Raw genomic sequence first — 6,873 nt, 5'->3', positions numbered from 1 at the left:
CTGGAGTTGTGTAACTTAGGTCGACTTACCCTCGTAGTGTAGACAAGACCTTAGTCAGCCTTTTCCTGGACCTACTGACTTTAATGAGCCATTAAGTCAGGACATGGCAATAGACCGTGATATGCACCATACATAAGGCTATGCTCATACCACATTATCTTTACCATAACTAGAAAAATCCATTCCAGTTATGTCTGAGTTTCCAGAGCTTGGGGAAGAATGGCATAAATAGTGGCCTAAATTAATCCAGAGCATGACAAAGAATCATTCTTGGGTATTTATATTGCTCGCAGTTCTCAGAAAGGTTGCCCTGAACATTTTATACCACATCGATTGGAAACTGTCTTGCTCTGCAAGGTTGGGATAGTTTGTTTGGGGTTGTCTTTGCTGCTGGAGGAGCTACGGCTGCATTGTTAATTGGAATTAAGTACAGAGCAGGGAGGATGCTGGCGCTGTTGTAGGTGCTGGATTTTCCATTACTAATCTGAAGACTGCCACCTGGCTTTTTATAACACTGTCTGCAGAGCTTCTGTGTACAAAGGCCCAGGTACTTTTGCTGCATCAGAACAGCTGGGATGGAGCAGCTCCCAGCTCCTGTGTTAGCCCCGATAAAGAGAGGAGCTAGAGCAGAGTTTCGTACGTGCCAGGTCCAGAATACACCCCTGGCAGGATTACAAAAGGTCTTGGAAAGTGGTAAAGGTTTGGCTGGGAAGTTTAGTTTATACTGATGCTGTAGGAAAACGAGGAAGACCTCCTCCTAGATTCTCTCACTGTCCAGTTCTCAATTCTCAACCTTTCCAGACTACTGTACCTCTTTCAGGAGGCGTATTTGTCTTGCGGACCCCAAGTTTCACCTCATTTAATTATGTGCGCACAAAATCAGACATAAAAATACAAAAAATGTCACAGCACACTATTGGTGAAAAATCGCTTACTTTCTCATTTTTATCATATAATTATAAAATAAATTGCGACCCCACTCCACCCCCCAGGGTTGAGAAACAGTGATATAGTATATAGAGCAGTATAAACATGTCATTGTATGAAATTTTAGATTGTGCTTTTCATGTAGTCTGTTGTAAAACTAGGCAAATATCTAGAGGAGTTGACGAACCCTCTGGAAGACCTCCGCGTACCCCCAGGAGTATGCATACCCCTGTTTGAGAACCATTGGCCTAGGAAGACCCCCCAGAAATCATAGTAGACAGCACCTGTGTGAGTTTGAGTGTGGCCCATCTGTTTGAGGATTTAATTCCTGCCCCTCTATTTCGTTTTCTAATAAGTCACTCAGAAATTGCATGTAACCATCATATTTCCCCTTAACCAGATTCATCAGCATGGATCCATCAGCATCCTTAACAACAACAGTCCTGCACTACATCCCCATGTCCAGCATTCCCCCAGCATGCCCCTACGCTTGCAGTCTTGCAGTCCCCAGCTGTGGAATGGCTCTTTAGGGGCCGTTGCAGCAGAGCATAATTTCAATCAGCTTCCGCAATCCCCCAGATTGGGGAAATGCAAAGGGTGGTTTAAAGCCAGCTGGACCCCTTTCTCCAAGTTGTGACTCTGCTTAATGTGGTGTTCTTCTCCCAGATCTTCTGGGCCTTGGCTGATGTCTGAGAATTCTGGAATGCCAAATTCACTCACCTGGTAGGCAGATCTTGGAATCTGTCAACACAGCCAGGAAACATGGAGAAAACTAATCACAGAAGCACATGTAATCTGGGATCTAGCCAACATCCCTCAATTTATTGTTTGGAAATTTGGAAGATGCCTAATGCTAGCACCATAATTAAAATCAGGAAGTGCAATTATGTCACAATTATTTAATGTAGTCTTATTTCTGTCAAAACAACAAATTCAGCAGAAAATTGGAAGCAACTTCCCAGTCTCCCAGTACCTGCAGCCCCACCATTACACCAGGAAGTCAGACATAGTGGTATAGTAAACCCATAGTGAGAGAGAAAAATGATACTTGAGGGTCATCTGCAGGCAGGTCTAATCGCTCATAGGCACAACATAACCATGTTTCTTTCTGATCTGACAACGAAAATATTTGGTTTCACTTGCAAAAACTATCTTTATAGTGTCCTTACTTACAGGAGTAAATACTTATAGGCACAGAATCTCAGATCAGTTCAGAGCAGTACGGTTCTCAGGTCTACCATGGCCCTAGAGGAAATTAACCATTTATCAGATAGCAAATCCCTATATTACAGGAGAGGAAATTGTGGGGGAGAGCATGTGACCTCTCCTGCTTCTGCACTGGGATATCCACATAGTCAAACATTTTAACCCAATATTAGTATTGCTAATTATTTGTATTACAGTAGCACTTACAGGGTCTACAAAGAGGAAATAAGAGGGAGTCTCTGCACCAGAGAACTTATCACCAAAATAGACAAAACTGACAAAAGATGGGAGGGGAAACTGAGGCACAGAGAGGGGCAGTAACTTGCCCAGGGTCACTCAGGAGGTTAGTGGCAGAGCCAGGAATGGAATTCAGTTTTTCTGAGTCACAGTCCAATACCCCTAGCTCACAAACGTACTCAGCTACTTCTGCTTTTTAAACCTGACGACTTCTTCTTTGGCCAGTATCTCTCAAACGAGGCTTCTTTCTGACTTCTGCGGCCATCTGATATGTCTAAGTGTTGTTGTGGGGAGATGGAAGCGTGCTACTCTAAATGAGCAAAGAGCAAGCAGGGGCACAAGGTAGCATGGAGATGGATAAGCTCCACTATCTATTAGCTATTTAAGCCAAAGGACACTGTTGGTACAAGAACAAATGAGAATAAACTGGCCATGAATAAACTGAGGTTGGAAATTTGAAGAAGGTTTCTAATCCTCAGAGGAGGGAGGTCCTGGAAAAGCCTCCCAGTAGGAATAGTGGGTGCAAACAACCTAACTAGTTTGAAGGCGGAGACTGATGCGTTTGTAACAGGATTCTTATGACGGAGTTGCTTATGATGGCAGGGGACTGGAGATGGTGACCCAGGAGGTCCTTTCCAGTCCTCGGCCCTATATTCTTATGATATCCCTCTCAGTGCAACTGCAGGTCTCACGTGTTTGAGAGGCAGCATGTGGACAGGGCATTAGACTGGGTCTCAGGAAACCCGAGGTGTTGGTGGTTCACTCCACACAGCAGGTCAGTGACAGAGGGAAGTCACTTCATCTCTCTGTGTCTTTGTTTCCCATTCCATCCTTTGTCTGCCTGGTCTACGCCGATAGTGAATTATTTAGCGCCGGGACCATCCCTCACTGTGTATCTGTACAGTACCTAGCACAATGAGGCTCTGTTCTGGGCTTGGGGGTCTCCAGGAGATACCAAAATACAAGTAATTATTATTCTTGTAATCCTCACTCTGGATAGTTGCAAATCTGAGCTGAACAGCTGGAATATCCCAGTACAGGCCTTGTGGTGTTCTCAATGGTATAAAGGGGGTTGGGGGAGGTAGGGTTTGTATTAGAAAATAATTTGACTGAAGATATGGGATCCTTAGGGATCCTTTTTGGCTTTCCACTGAAGCTCTGAAAAATGTTATGTAAATCGACCCTTGCTAAACTGCACTTAATAATCTGCACAAAAAGTTCCTGGCTCTCTGCCCCTCTGACAAAGATTTAATAGTAGATATTGTAGCCAGGTCGCTCATGCCGGAGAATCCACCACTTTTACCAAACACACTACAACACATTGATTGTTATACTAGGCAAGAACATAAATAATCAAAGCTAAACTACAAAAATAGATGAACAACATACATTTTGCGATGAGTGACCCTGGGTATTTTTATTGTCTGTTCATTGGCTAGTTGGCAAAACTCACTAATTCATAAAAGGTCTCCAAGTCACTACTGCAAACTAGCAAATTCCTATTAACACAGCAACAGCCTTGAAATTACTTCCCTGCACTCTCTCGCTTCAGTAAAACATATTTTACTGAGACAAGAAGTTATGAATTTAATTTACCAACAGCTAATACCATTCTGTTTATGTATCCCCTCTTCAATTTCAATTGACTAAAGTACACTTCTTGACAACTTGGCTTCAGTCATTGTAGGCTGCTGCCTTATACTGTTGAAATAATAGCTACATTCAACACTAGATGTGGCTGTATTTCAAGAGGGTGCAGTTGCTTTCTCTGTAGGGGTGAGGGTGTTGTACACATATTAATTTGTAAATTGCTCTGGGATCTTTAAGCTGTTATATAGTACGTGCACCCATGACATTGTGCCATTTCCTCAGCAATAAGAGAAGGAAAACTCAAGGAAAGCATTACAAGTTCTCACCTGCTGGATGAGAGAAAGGTGCAGCTGGCAGCAGCCTGTTGCAAAATGGCCACTTTAGGGCTGCAACTGCTTGGTTCTGCTCAATTTAAAGGGACAGCCCCAGAAACAAAGATTCTGTAAGAGACCAACCCAGCATTGGGGGAAGTTACTAGGGGTCAGAAAGGGGCAAAATTAATTCACAGAATAAAGGTAGAATACAACAGTGACTTCCTACAGAGCCACCATTGTTAAGTTACAGCTGTGGGACCAGTTGTTATCAGCCAACACCTTGGATGATTGGCAGGAAAAAACAAGGATAAACAGAATGGGACATTCAGGGACACTTGCCGTCCAGTTAGTGTGAGACATGGCAGGTAAATATAAGCAGAATTCAATCTGACAGCAACATGCAAAGGAGCAGCAGTGAAGAACCTGATCCCACAATGAGCATCACGGGTGAACCCCTGCACCTGTGTGGGGCCCTATCAAAGCCAGTGTGTGGGGATGGCCTATACAGAGCTCACTCCAGGGGCACGTCTTAAATCATTAAATCACATCTTAAATCATTGATTCAGCCCTTCTGACACAAGGGTGTGCTGCAGTATGGGGGGATTCACCCCCTAGAGGAAGACAGGGTGGGATACAGCTGCCACGCTCCCTCAGGAGGTTTGGTGGTCCCGACAGGGTTCCATAAGAGCCCTGCTTGAGCAGGACCTAGCTCCCAATCCAGAGTCTGCCAACTAGAAAAGTAGGAAACTGAAGGGGATGAAACCTTTCTTCCATGCTGCCGAGAGGAAAACTCTAAGGAAAATGTACTTGGCAGCTTGGAGGGTAAGAGGTTAAAAACACATGGCAGGGCCCAACATGCTGCCAGAGAGAGGCCCACAGAACCTCAGAGCCTCCTCTCAAAGGATTCTGGAGGCACCTGCTTTCTGGGTTGCTGGTCACACAGCGTATCACAGGGTTTGGAGTTGGTCTCCAAGAGCCAGATTGTCCAGTGCTCACCACCCCCCAATTAGAGGCAGCTTTTCAAAAGTGCTCAGCGTCCAGCAGATCCCATTGTGCCAATTAAGACCAGATTCTCATCAGAGCTCTGCACCCAACACGTCCCCACTGGGCTCTTTTGCAAATTTGGCCCAAAGAGACTGTCTTCAACGCACTGTCCTGGGTCCCCGTCTGCCATTTACCAACATCTTAAGTGACACTGACATGCAAACCAACATTAAACACAAACTACTCCTTAAGACCTCATTTTTGAAGGAGGGGGTTGGGTTTGTGATCAAAAACTAAGTGTTTGCATATCCATCACATCTCAGCAAATCAGCGCTCGCTCTCCCTTCTCCTTCATTAAGAGACAAAAAATATTAATGACCACATATTGCTCAAAGAGCCCAAGGCTTTGGCTTCCATTGTACGTCTCCATCCTTATGAATTCTGACGTCTTTGCTTGGTTCCTCATATATATACACAGACCAGCCCCAATTGGCACCGTAGAAAGACGCAGCCCCAGTGGATGTGAAGAACATGAGCGGGGAATGGTATTTTCAAGGAAGCTAGTGGTGGGAGAGTGGGAAATTCAGTTGGAGAAGTCAGGTGAAATAATGCAATAGCAATTTCAAGAGGGTCAGGTGAAACATCGCTTCTCAGTTAAAATGTTGGGGCTTTTGTGTGAAAGATTATGAATTTATCATTTGTGGAGAGATGTTAAAAATACATTTGTAGCTCCAGTGAGTTGATGTGCACCATCGGCTGTGCTTGCAGTGCAAACTCCATTGTGTTCCTTCATTCAGAGTGTATGCTGAACAGTATAAGAATGGGGTCTTTACTGGCGCCTTGCTGTGACAATAGGCACTCAGCAGGGGAACCACCCAGCTGCTGTTTTATGGGAAGTCCATTACTGGTGTGCAGGGGCCCACCAAAAGCTGATTTGGAGCTCAGAAGCCAATGCCAAAATCCAAAGACCTGCATCTGATAAGGGGCTGCTAAGAAGTATATGATCAGATAACTATGGCCCCACTTTTGAAAGTAGAGCTATGTGGGTAAACCTCTGTGGGCTTGGGGTGTCTCTGTGCAGATCCAGCGGAAAGGCTGCAGCTGAGGTTATCAAGCAAGAATCATGCAAATCATCATACGCTGCAATATAAACACATACACTGTGTAACTTTGAGCAGAACATTGTGGGCTGTGGCCCATCCTGCATTCTCCTACAGCTCTCCTTCATTCCCTTGAAATATAGGAGGGAGGGGCGCTGAACCTCCATCAGCCCTGTTCCTGTTGCAGGGGAACTTCTCCAGGGGCTGAAGTTGCAGGAGCTCAAGCAGCTCCCTCCTGGTAACGGTGACTACTCAGTGGGCAGAGGAAGGCCTTGCTGAAGTCACTGGCTTGCTGAAGACCCAGTGTCAGCACACAGCCAGTTCGATCTTGACGCGGTGGGAGGGGAAGAGGATTTTGAAGATGCTGGGATATTGGAGTTTAAACCTAATAGTGAAAGTTGGATTCAGGGAATAGAAGCTGGGAGCCTGATTCACAGATTCCTGTTTCTGTGTTTGGAACCAGGATGCAGCAGTGTCCAAGGTAACTTTAAGCCACTCGGTGTTCTGGGACCATG

This window comes from Dermochelys coriacea, chromosome 8 (assembly GCF_009764565.3).
Source record: "Dermochelys coriacea isolate rDerCor1 chromosome 8, rDerCor1.pri.v4, whole genome shotgun sequence".
NCBI classification, from domain to species: Eukaryota; Metazoa; Chordata; order Testudines; family Dermochelyidae; genus Dermochelys; species Dermochelys coriacea.
This window is presented reverse-complemented; position numbering follows the sequence as displayed.